The sequence below is a fragment of the Protopterus annectens genome, chromosome 6.part0 (assembly GCF_019279795.1).
Source record: "Protopterus annectens isolate FY-2018-M chromosome 6.part0, PAN1.0, whole genome shotgun sequence".
Classification (NCBI taxonomy): Eukaryota; Metazoa; Chordata; order Ceratodontiformes; family Protopteridae; genus Protopterus; species Protopterus annectens.
The window spans coordinates 1,524,569,731-1,524,583,340 of record NC_056737.1 but is presented as its reverse complement, the minus strand read 5'-3'; positions in this window follow the sequence as shown (position 1 = coordinate 1,524,583,340).

Here is a 13,610-nt window from a genome sequence, read left to right as displayed (position 1 = left end):
GCTGCTAGCTGAATTTTAATGGTAGAAGGAGAATCTCCTGTATTGAAAAGTGAACCTAAAAATTCTAGAATTTTATTAATAGGTGCCAAAAAAGGGTCAGCATTATTGTCACAAGCCCAAAATGTAAACCTTTTCCATTTACTAGTGTAAAGTTTACAGGTGGATGGTGTATGAGAGGCTAGAAGAATATGATGGACCGGGGAAGAGATAAATTGATTGGCTTCTAATGGAACTGAAGAAACAAAGCTGTCAGCTTGAGGTTCAGAAGATTTGGAAGGACTAATCTCTCTGAATAGGAGAGTAAGTCTACAGCCAGGTCCAGAATCCAAGGTTGATGAACCAGATTAGGCCAATGAATGGGGCACCATATCTGTTGATGACAATAGGGTGCAATGAGGAACCCTTTGCTCTTCAGCCTGCTTGCTTTCTGTAGAAATGTTGGGATCAGTGGAATTGGGGAAAAGGCATAAAGAAGTCCAGAGGGCCAAAAGTGTAGAAGAGCATTCCTCAGTGACTCTCTCAGAGGGGAGATCAAGTTAAATTAGTTGCTGCAGTTGTTGTTTAGGGGAGAGGTAAATAGGTCACAGCAACACTGGTGCCACTGATAGAAAATCCTTTACATCACCTTTGTACTGAGAAGCCACTCTTGAGGCAGGAGAATGTACCTAGTTAGTTTGTCTGCTATCACACTGGAACCCCCCAGAATGTGCATTGCTATCAGAAAGTGGTTGGAAAAGATTGCCCACTTTCACATTCTAAAAGCTTCTTGACATAGGGGATAGGATTTCTTTCCTCCCTGTTTGTTGATGTACCAAATCATTAACATATTGTCTGCTTGAATCAGAATTTTCCCTAAAAGAAAAGCAATTTGAAAGGCTTGCAATGCTAACAGCACTTCTCTCAGTTCCAGGACATTGAAATGCAAGTTGGCCTCTATGGGGAACAAGTGCCTTGGACAGTCTTGCCCAAATAATGCCCCCCACCTTATCTGGGAGGCATCCACGGTGACTATGGCCTTGGGTTGTGAAGGACAAAGGGGCTGCCTAGAAGAACTTCTTTGCAGTGTATCCACCAAGCTAGATCGATTTTGCAAAGATTGGTGATCGAAATCAAGTCTGACATGGGTTGGTACAGTATCGACCACTGAGTCGCAAGCAGCCATTGCAATATTCTCATGGTGGTATCTTGCCAAAGGAACTAGAGTTATAACAGCTGCCATGGACCCTAGGGCTTGCAGAACTAGACATACAGTCACTTTCCTGTTGTTGATTATTTACTAGACATGCAGTCACTTTCCTGTTGTTGATTATTTTCTGGACCTGTGCTCTGATTTTCTCTATTCTCACATGAGGAAGACAGGCTATGGAATCCTTGTGTTTAGAATTGCTCCTATGAACTCTAAGGTTTGAGTAGGAGTCAGTTGTGCTTTTTGAAACTTACAGTTATCCCTAAATAAGAACAAGTCTGAAGGACTTGATCTCTTACTTCTATTAACTGATGCCTGGTTGGAGCGGTAATGAGACAGTCGTCTAAATACAGAAACACTCAGAATCCCTGCAGTCTCAAGTGAACTGCTGAAACTGCCATACATTTGGTGAACACCCTGGGTTCTATGGTGAGGTCAAAGGGCAGAACTCTGAATTGATAGTGACTGGTTCCTCACCAGAAGTGAAGAAAACTTTGTGATTGTTTTTCCATTTTGATATGGTCATACACATCCTGAAGATCTACTGAACACATCCAATCATCTTTTTCCAAAAAATGGAAGAATGGATTCTACCATGACCATATGGAATTTAGTTTGCCGAACCAACTTGTTCAGCAAACTTAGATCCAAAATTAGCCTCTGGTCCCCTGTCTTTTCTGGCACTGAAAAGAATCTTGAGTAAGTTCCAGATTCTATCTGGTCTGGTGGGACTTCTTGCATGACTCTTTTTTCTAGCAGGTTTTGTATTTGAAGAACTGTGTGTTCCCTCTGATTGGGTGGCACATCAAGGATTTTCCTGCATATGAGAGGAGGAAGGAAACAGGGTATGATAAACCTCTGAAAATGATCCTGTGCACCCAAGTGTCTGAAGATACTTGCAGCCAGGCTTTGAGGTGCAGGGATAGACATCCCCTGACTGCCTCCAGAGGAAGACAATTGGGCCTCCTTTCAGGAGCACTGAAAGGGTTTGCCAAAGAACAAATCTCTGAATCTGTGGTTCTGTGGGCCACCTCGACCATGTCGATGGCGTCTTCCATTAAAGTTCCACCTTCTGCCCCAGGGGGACTCCCTCCACATGTGTCCTGTAAAAGCCATTTGGACTTCTTGAATCACATTTTCTCACTGCTTCTCTGATTTCTACATGATGGCTGTTGAGGAGTGGAAAAACATACACCCACAGGAGAAAGGGTCTTTCCGTCTTTGTCACACCTGGATAACATGTTTAACCTTTGGGATGAATAAGGATGATCTGTCAAAAGGTGCACTGGTGAATGAAAACTTGAATGGCTCCACAAAATCACACAGGTTCATCCAGGTGTGTCCCTTAATGGCAATGCCTGAACCCACCACTCTGGTCGTCCCTTTGGCTGCATGAGCAATGAGTCGCATGGACAAGTTTGATACAGACTGTAAGGTAGCCAACTGGGAAGTAACTCTATCTTGGACCTCCTCAGAGATGGCTCCTGACAGGGAATCTGATAACTCCTTGATTAGATCCCTTTGCAATCTGGTAAAGTGTGCCAAAAAGTTCAAGCATCTTAGTGCAAAGGTCAATAATGCATAGACTCGCTTCCCAAATCTATCCATTGACTGAGATTCTCTGCTAGGTGGATGGATAGGGGAACTCTCTTCAGCTAGTTCCTTTTTAGTTGTGGCTACTATGACCATTGCATTAATAGCTAAACCCTTAGACCAGAATTTATTATCTTCTGGGGCAGTTAAAATTTTGTCAGGTCTCCTGGGGATAGGCTCAATGGTGTCAGGGGCCTTCCAAGCCCACTGAGAATTCAACTCAATGAGCTCAACAGCAGGCTGAGTTACCCAAGAGGTAGATGGGCAAATGCCAAAAGCCTGCAGGTACAAGGACTCCTTGGAGAAAGGAGTTTGGGGATCCCAGTCACACCTTGGCTTCAGAATCTCCAGGATATCTTCAAAGGAGACATCATCTGGGATGACCTTGGGGAACCTTCCCCTTCATTGATGTTGGTGGCATCGGTGATTGATTCCTTTGGGAAATCCAAGTACTTCTTCTTGCACTTTTTATTCTTAGGGACATCCTCACTGGGATGATCTGGGGAGGTATCAGAAGAAGAGGGAATTCCTTTTTGGGAATCCTACGGTTTCAACACCCATTTACCCAGTGGAGGCACAGGTTGAATATCCAGACATAAGGAAGGCAAAATATCTACTCTGAGGTGGAAGAGGTTGACTGAATGATGGCTGTAGTCAAGGCTGTCTCCATAGCTTCAAAGGGGAAGGGAGCCCAGAACTGAAAAGAGTGCCTCAGAACTGTGGTCATTCCCCACTCTGAGAAGACACCTCCTGAGACCGAAGCCAGAGCTAAAGTGATCCATGTCAAGGCCCCAAGGTGCAGAGAGGGCTCTGACAAAACAGAGATTGATTCTGGCACCTTGGAACTGACAGGACAGATACATCTCTGAGAAGTCTCCAGGTCTAACGGAACACAAGAGGTTAGAGCAAGAGAGAGTTCCATAGATAAAGATATCGTTGGTTGTCATATAATTGATGCCAGGTGGCTCAGAACTGGGGTCTCTGAAGCTTCGGTAGAAGTCAGAGAAGTGTATAAGAAGATTCGGATCCTAGACCCATACGGGCGGGGGCAGAAATGGACCCTGTCAATCCTCTTGCTTGGAGAATCTTATTCATCCATCTCTCCACATCATCCTTGGTCAGGGTTTTTGTGGAACAGAGGGAAATGATGGAGGGTGAATTGTGCTTTTCCAGAAAGGGTAAATGCAACATTTCTGGAAAGGGATCAAAAGAAGTGGAGTAGGATGTTCTAGATAAAATAATCATGGAGAACTCCTCAGTTTGTTTACTCGGGGCCAATGAGGTAGGCACTGAGGGAGATTCCTGCACCAATATCTTCAGTGCTAATGAGACTTCAGTTTGCTGTACCATAATCTTTGGTGCCAAGGAGTGTTTCGGATCCAGTCGACTCAGCTCCATGGAGTCCTTTGGTACCGAGGACTGAGGTTAAATAACTGTCAGTTCCATGGAAACCAGAGGAACTGAAGACTTAGGCTTCTTGGAAGTTGGCACCAATGGTGATGTAGGCATCAATAAACACCTATTTTTTGGCTTTCTGAAGTTCTAGAGGAAGAAGACAATGAGAGAGAAGACATGTCAGTTTTTCTTTTAAATGTCTGCAATCCAGATATGGCCTCACTGAAGGCAGATGGTAAAAACCCTTTAAAGATGAACTTGTTCTTCCTATCCACTAAGGCCCAAGTAACAGATGGAATAGTCCACATGGAGATGGAGCTGGAGGGGCCCAAAACAGTATACACACAGTGAATGTGCATCAGAAAAAGGGATTTTATGTCCACATTTCTGGCATCTGTTAATACCAGAGCATGTTTTAAGTTTATCAGCCATATCTACAATTAAAACCTGGTACAGAGCAGGTACACAAACACACACATGCACACACACACACACACACACACACACACACACACACACACACACACACACATAAACACACAGGGAAGAAGCCTCACACAATAGAAATAACTAAGTCTTAAAACAAAAAAAATTTAAACTAGTAAAAAAAGGCTCAAAGAAGGTACTATAAGCAATGATTACCTGAATGTAAATAGATATGAAATACTGTGAAAGGTAAAAGAAGGGAGAAGGAATATAAAATACAGTGAGTGTACAGAAATAGTAAGGGCAGGTACACAATTAATTATATTACAGAAAGGATTGTAATAAAAAGTAGAAGTAATGTTCAAAATACAGAAATTGTCACTTAGCTAGAGAAGAATGGAGAACAACGTTTGACACAAAAAGCATCATACGAGATCTGGGGTAACTGGGAGAGGAGAATTATGGGTAAGGGATAAGCTCGAGAGTTTTTGGTGATCACAACCTGTAGTAACAGCCAAGTCAGTTCCTATGCTCAGAACTGGACCCATATTTTGAGAATAAAATGAAAACTGACAACATCAAATGCAATGTTTTCTGGTTTCTAGTAATAGCTGACATAGTTAAGCTGAACAGGCTCACAGAAAGTTATATTAATTCTTTATTTCAGTATGGTTTAACGGGTTCCTATTAGATGACCGAAGACTCACTCTATTGAATGCGTCTTGGTTGAACTTAAAACAACGAAAAGGCAAAATAGCGAAGCGGCTTTTAATCTAATTCTTTCCTAGGGAAAGAATTTGCTTGACCGCTTCCATTAGTTTGCCATTTTCGGCACTGTAGTACGATCTCGGAGTTGGTATATTTAAGTAGTGGGGGTGTTATGCATTCTTTCAAATTTTTTTTTTTTTTTTGGAAGAGAAATTTTTTTCCCTTGGAAAAAAATCGCTGTTCTGAGCTTTTGAGATTTTAAGCATTCGATGATATAATATAGACCCAGTTTAACCTATATGTTATAATTTTAAATACAAGTGCTAGGACCTTAAAATGACATCGCATCTTCTATTAAGATTCCAAAGTTCAGTAGGAGTTATATGACATGCAGTTGTGGCTTTGTAGCTAACAAAAACTTTTATATACAATTTTGCAGACCTATCTGTGCTGGACTAATTTAAGTGGAGGTCCTTGACTGGCAGTTTGCTCACAGGATTAAAGCTCTGCTGTATTCATGAGCTGCTCCCTGTTCCAAGGATGCAGGGGTTAAATCTTTCCATCCTCTTTTGCTTATTATGCAACATTGAACAAGACATTTATAGAAACAACCTAAAAACCAAATGTGCTTCAAGCAGAATAAATATCTTCATTACGCACATCATAAGTAAGGTTAACCCCGTAATGGTCTAAATGCTACAGATTTGTTATTGGTAGGCCTTGGTGGCTTTCTCTTTATTTTCTGCCACTGGAAACATAGTCCATCATTTCAGATAATGAGGATACTATCAGTCACAAAACATACCAGCATAACTTCTTGCTGAGTCATCAAATACATTTTACTAAAGCAGTTTATGGTGCACCAGACAAAACCGTATATTCAGCTTACTATTTTTTTTTAACTTGAATTATTTTCTGAGCTGCTAGATTCAGCTGAGATACATCTGTGCATAAAGAACTGTGTTTTAAAAAATGATCTTTGCTACTCAGTGTGTGCATTGTTTCAGATGTTTGCAGATTTTTAGAGGTACACTACATGCTTACAAGTGCAGCAGCTGGCCCAGCTGTCATATTTATTCCTGTAAACAAAATGCTTTTCTGGTATTTAGCTCACAAGACTGAGCTTTTAATGCACTGCCTTCTGTAGTAAAAAGGTTAGAGGGCCTGATTGCTTCTACCAGTATTTACTTACTGTGTGACTCTCACCAAGTCACTTAACCAAACAGTGCTCTCAGGTCACCCCTGAAAGGGACACATTGTCCAATGGTCTTACCCATCTAATGTACAGATTAAAATTAGCTGAATGCATTTATAAGATATAACTATAACATCCACATTTATTAGAGATAAAGTCGTCACTTTTAAGTACTGAAATTCTTAGTATTAGTAGGTAGGCAAGACAGTTATACAATGCAGAAGAGAATTCTTAGAGATTCCTGCAGCAAAGTCACTTGTTTAGAGTATAAAAATTGCACTGCTACTTTCGGGAGCAATGTAACACAGCTGTGCCTCTGCATGAGTACTGAACTAAAATTAAAAAAACTCGGGGTCAATATCACAGTGCCCAGAAACTGTAATAAAATTTAAAAAATGTATGGGAACAATATTGCTATTCCAAAACCACTGTACTAAATTTAAAGAAAATCTAATGTATGACTCCACATTTAAAAAATGGGATTCCAAACATTTATAGAATACAAATGAGGTCACACTGATGTTTTCACAGTGAGGCTAGTATAGTTTCTGAATGGTAGTGTAATTCTAGCAGAAGCCGTTAAACTGTGACTCCCACTACATTAAGGTGCTATTGGTGGAAAGAGGTCAAAACTCACAAGTGTCATAAATGCAGCATTCTAAGTCTCCAATGTATGTGGAACTATATATTTCTACTAGAGCAATGTGTACTTATCTGCATCTCAGGAATCAGATTTCATTTTGTACCCGCACACTGCACTTTTCACTGGACTACACAAGGTGAGAAATACATTGGGATGGTGAAGAATCATATTAATTTTTATGAAGAAAGAGAAATGTCTGGCAAAAGATGTTTGTACGGATTATGACTTTATGGTGTGTATTGGCTTTAACCAGGACCACACTGATGTTTTCACACGAGGAGCATTATTTCAGTGCTCAACTTTTTCAGCTCTTTGTAAAGATTAATTTTTAATCACTTTCTGCCAAGCTAGTGAGCTATATATACAGCATCTAAGAAGAACAAGAAAAAGATATATTTGAGAACATGGGATTGCTTGCAGCTATAGCCAATGACTTTAGGAAAGAGTGTACAATTCCTAATTTCCTCTCAGTTTGAGAAGTAATAACATTTCTTGCCAGTGTGATATAAATTAAAGTGAGCCTGTACATTTATGGTTTTTAGATATGCATGATATATTCAGGCCTAGATATACTCTTATTAGATTAAAAAATGATCATTCTCTGTCTGCACAGCCTTTAGAATTGTGGAAGGTTGAACAAAAATGTACATTTTCCCTTCATGTGTTTTGCTGTGCTCTATTTAAGACATTTTTACAATCTGGGACATTGAAAAGCTAAGAATTATTACTAAATAACTGTCTCTGATGAACACTGCCAGCTTTGCTTTCTCTTTATCAATATTATGAAGGCAGTGAATTTATCACTTCACAGTAACTGACCTCTCTGAAATCTACTTTAATGTTTCATGCTACATTTGCAAAACAAAAGTAATAAAAAGAATGACACCAATATTGCTTTTGCCTCCTTGTTTTCAGTTCATCACTTACCTATCTGAATAATGAATTAAAAACCATATTATCTCCATGCAGGCTTGCTCCTCTCCTCTTCCAAAGGTAAAAAGTAAAGCTATTATCCAGTTGTCAGCTCCACGGAACAATCCAACAAGGCTACCAGTGATTCCGACATATAGTCATACTGTACTGGTCTATACAATTACCTGCTGTAATTTCTGAAAGAGATTACCTGAGGAAATTACTAGCAAGTGTCAGACTGGATCCTGCATTTAGATTGCATATTAAAATGTTTCTGACTGAAAAGTAATGCCCTGTGTTAAAAGAAAAGTAGATATAAGTGTTTGCTGGTTCACAATAAGTATGATATTGTTTGTTTTTAGGGAAAATAATTTCTTAAATGAGCACTGTAACAAAATATATTTGAAGAAATTATGTAGGATTTATAATGTAAAGAAAGAATAATAAAACATTTTATTCTAGCTTTTAATGTCTGAAATTTGAATTATGAGCAAAGGACAGCATTTCTATTATGCTTGATTCCCATAATATGAAACACTGATGACAACTGCCCAGGATAAAAATCCACAGGTGCATTTCACTCACTTTATTACATCTATTATGTGACTAGAGTTCATTATTTATTTAACAGAAAATTGCACTTTTATAGCCTTCTTTATTAATATCTGCCAAATCAGTTGTGTAGATTTTTTGTGGATGAATAAATTAATAGCAGTACATGTAAAATGCATGTATTCCTTTCCTTGAATGTAATTATTTCTTTGTTGTTATTTCTTTTTTGTTTATTTTTTTATTGCCAAAATAATTCTACCTATGCACATCCTTTGAATGGGGACTATCACATGGATATTTCCTCTAATCTTCACACTAACAATACTTAAAATAGACATATATATATATATATATATATATGTGCACACACACACACACACACACACACACACACACACACACACACACACACACACACACACACACAAGCAAACAATCCATATACATATTCAAAAAGTTAGCAGGAGACTGAGCACACTCCCACTTTTGCTGCATATGAACTCCTTTATTTGCTGCCTGTTCTTTGAGCCTTTTACACTTAGTTCGAGCCTGGGATGGTCACAGACGGTAATGACAGCTTGTCAGTAGGTTTAATCTCTTGCACAGAGACAAGACCTCCTCATATTTATGAACTATCATTATTTCTTACTCAGGCATAAGAGGCAGGCTTGAGTGATAATCCAGGGAGAATTTAATAACTTTTAATTTAAGGAATTTGTTGAGTGGAAGAAACTCCCTGCACAAGTTCAGATACTATTTTGATCTATGCTACTTGAAGAACATTTTATGTATTTATTTATTTAGTTATTTATTTTACTTCGAAGGAATGAAATTGCTATGCCGCAGCTCTTCAAGGGGGTATAAGGGTTCTAGGCTTCACTACAAGAATGCAGTTGGAACTTTTAATGTGTAAGTTGCTCAGGATACCTGAGGCCAATAAGGAGAAAAAAAAAACTCATCTTCAGAAAACCAACCATGTGCTTGCATTCTACCTCCTCCTGGAGGCTGAATATATGCAAACAGTACCTGTAGGCATGATTTCCAAATCATATAAACATTGCTGAAAGACAGAACTTTGTTGTAACAGCAATTTATCACAAGATTTATTTCCTGTCAGTTTTCTATCAGTATTTGTAAGCTTAGAATCCAAGGTCCTGCTCTTGGTTTAATTGAGCTACAGCACATTTTGGTTCAAAAACTGCTGCTATCTAATTTTCTGAAAATGCAAAATTACATTCTTTATCTTATTGACCATTTAATTTGTGATACGTAAATTCATCACTGTTGCCTCAGTAGTTGCAGAAAGTACAGTTGTAGATTTCAATATTGAATGGATTAAATCTACTTTCAAAGGTTTTGAGAATGAAGTATGGGGGGGCTTAAGGAAATATTCTCTTTCCAATACAGAGAGATCAATCACCCACAAATAAAAACATTTAATGAGTCAGGGAAACAGAAAAATACCTATTAATGCTGGTGAGCTAGAGCAGGAAGAAAACCAGCTGCTGGCAGCTAAGGGCATGCACAGATTTATATTTAAACATTTGCCCATCTTTTTTATGAGTGGCAGTAGCCTCCAAATCTAACTTCAACATCTTAGAAGATTTTATTGCACAAAGACAGTACATAAAATTGCTATGTACAACACAAATAGGTGGAAAAAGACACACAGCAGTTTTCTAGGTTTAATAAAAAAATAGTTTTTGTGAATATGGGGGGATATACTAATAATGCACAGGAGAACCTAAAGCTATTTTGGTAGCATATCAAAAGAAAAAGTACATTTGAATATGAAATCAAGTAGTAGTATTATTGCTTATGCAACAGAAAAAGCTCCATCAGGAATCACAAGACCCCTGTATAGTATATGAACTGGCAGAATCAGAAAACAAAACATGAACAAATGCAAGTCACAACTCCAAGATAAGAGTTTATTTACCATTAAGCTCTTTCATTTCAAGTTTCACAAATATTTAATTGGAATGTTTAAGACATTTAATGCCAACATTTAAATACATGCATATTAATGTCACGTGTCAATTTTACCATTCAGTTTATATACAACATTTGAAAACAAACTCCTACTAAAACATGTGATACCTAATATAATTTCACTTTAATGGTATCATATTTAGTTCACTTTTTATTTTGATTGCATCAAGTCCTAAAAATTCTGTAGCATTTAAAAGTCTTACCTGGTGTAATTCTTTATTTTCTAAGATAGTGTTATAATTATTATCCTTATATGACATATGTACACTGCCCAACACAAGAAACACAATTTTATAACTTTTACAGACTTTGGTAAGTGTAAATAAAACATTTTCATATATCTATAAGGTCCATATAAGCTTTTAAATACTGCCCTATTGTTTTTTACTAATATAAGAAACTGTCCCAGCCAAAACACATGGCTAAATACACCACATAGATGGTCTGAAAATTAGAATATCTGTTAACTCCAAAGGATCTTTCAAAATTTTTAGAATAATAACTAGACTTTCCAAACTAAAACTGCAATAATTACAATTGTGACATTTGTACAAACCTTTCTTGTTATTAGTTGATGCGTACAATATTCATCACCACCTTGTTCCAAAATTCTACCTAAACTACATCTGTGTTTGTTTATAAACCTACATTCTTCATCAGTAACTTAATAAAAGTCCTTACCTCCTTTTAAAATGTTCCAGTTATTTTTAAGTACATATCTAATGTTATTGAATCTATATTGTTGGTTGCAACCATTTTGAAACTGTTTTTATCACAAAAAAAAAATATTAGAACTTCTTTATTATTAAGTGTAATCTCAGCCTTAATAATACAACTTAAATACATCACAATTTTTACAAACTTCATTATTGACGTCATCAAAATGTATCATTATAACCTCTGTCCAGAAACATAAACTTTAAGCATTCCACTTCTTCCTTAGAAGCAATATCTTCTGAAGAGGGCATCAAGGCCATAACTAACTGGGACTTAATTGCATTAATTCTTATTAGGGTTAATATATAATTATTGACCATGGAATGGGTAAGGCCAATCTATTGCCAAATGGTATAGGTTATTTTCAGCAAAAAAGGGAAACTGTCCTGGTTCAAAATGGTCTGCAAGGGCAGCTAGTCTAGTAAAGACCTAAGATGCTATTATTTTTGACTTGCAATGTATGAAAGCTGCTACCATAAAGGTAAATGTTAAAATGTGGAATTCCTATGTATGTCAGACTGCTAAACTCCTGCATATCCAACTCAACACTCACATAAAAAAATCAACTTTTTACATTGTTTTGTAAATTTTAAAAATGCTGCAGTTGTTGTTTTTCTTTCGGCTTTTCCCGGTTAGAGGTCGCCACAGTGGAACTCCAGTCTGCTAATGATTGGCAGTCAATTTTTATGGTGCCGAGGTGCCAGCCCAATGTCCAACCTTCAACGAAGGCATGGCCATTCACGCATGTCTTTTGAATGCCACTCAACCGCGGGGAGGACATGCAGACTCCACACAGAAGGCACTCCAGCCAAGAAGCAAATGGGAGAACCTCTTGCTGTGAGGCTACAATGCTACCGCGGCTTTTATTAACTCAAAAATAAAATCAAATTCATTTAAACACAATGTCATTGATAACCCTACAATAAAATTAATTTACAAAAGCAGAAGACTTGTACAAAAATTAATATTCCCATTGGACTAAAATCAGATTAACCAATGTGGTACAAACATAACACCAATCACAACTCCACTAGTCTGATTGCAAAGAGTATTCTCTAAAATGAAAAAAAAAAAGAAAGTAAAATAATATTTGTAAAGTTATTTAGCCAAATAATATTTGTAAGTCTGTAGACTACATTAGCTTTTTAGATGTAAATCTAACTCCCTTCATTTAAAATTGTCTCAGAAACTCTACCTTTGTGTCTTGAGGAATATATGCATAGAATGAGATGTCAGCCATAGCAAAATATAATTAGTCAAATTTTTAACAGGCATTCCATAAATTTCTCTTAAAAATGCCACAAATCTCTTAAAATAAGATTTGTTATTTATTACATACTTCAATAACATTTCATCCACATAAATCAAAATTAGCACAGTAATGGAACCTTTGTACTCACAATAGGGCAAAAGGGAACAGGAATAATGTCTTTATGGGTTGAAGAATTCCAAAATAAAACTCCAGTCTTGAGAACAACATTTAAAATAATGTGAATTTCTATTGCGATATCACATCTGTTAACATATGACTTAATGTAGCTAACACACAGAATAAGTTTTAATTTTACACACCTCTTTGTATTTCAAAATACTGCTTAAATATTGTAAACTGACTGGATATACATGGAAGACTCCCATATAACCAAGCCAGCACTCTTATCAGCCTTCATAATTCTAATCATCCTACTGTTACTGCATTCTCTTAAAAATATGCTTATCTTTAGTTAAATTATAATATTTAGTTTTGAACTTTTGATTTAAAATGTTCCTTGGATTGAAATTGCATACATTTTCAAAACAGCAAGAGTATTCAGTAGTGAAGGATTTATCAAGATATGCTTTTTAGAAACAAAATTATCCTGCCTAATATTAATGCCTTTTAAAATAAAATGTAGGTTTAGACAATACAAACATAATTTAAAATCAGATAATATTTTGGTAATGGATACCATACATGCATGTACAAATAAATGTCTTTCCCCAATAAATGTATTTCCTGAGAAAAAAATACTTATTAGAAATGTTTAAAACTGATTTACAGTTTATATTGCCATATTCATGCAAAATAGCCATGATATCCCCTACACTGCCATTATAGGGTTGCCACCTTTTCAAATGCCCAAAGTGGGACATTTGTGGTACAAACATCAGATTTTGCAGGCTAAAACATACCCATGGGCAGTACAAAGGACAGAACTTCACTTTTTTGCCTAAATAAAAGCTTATTATTGTAGCATTGTAGTTGCTTATTCTGTTTCTTATAACATTTAGGTGTTTCAGATACAGAATAA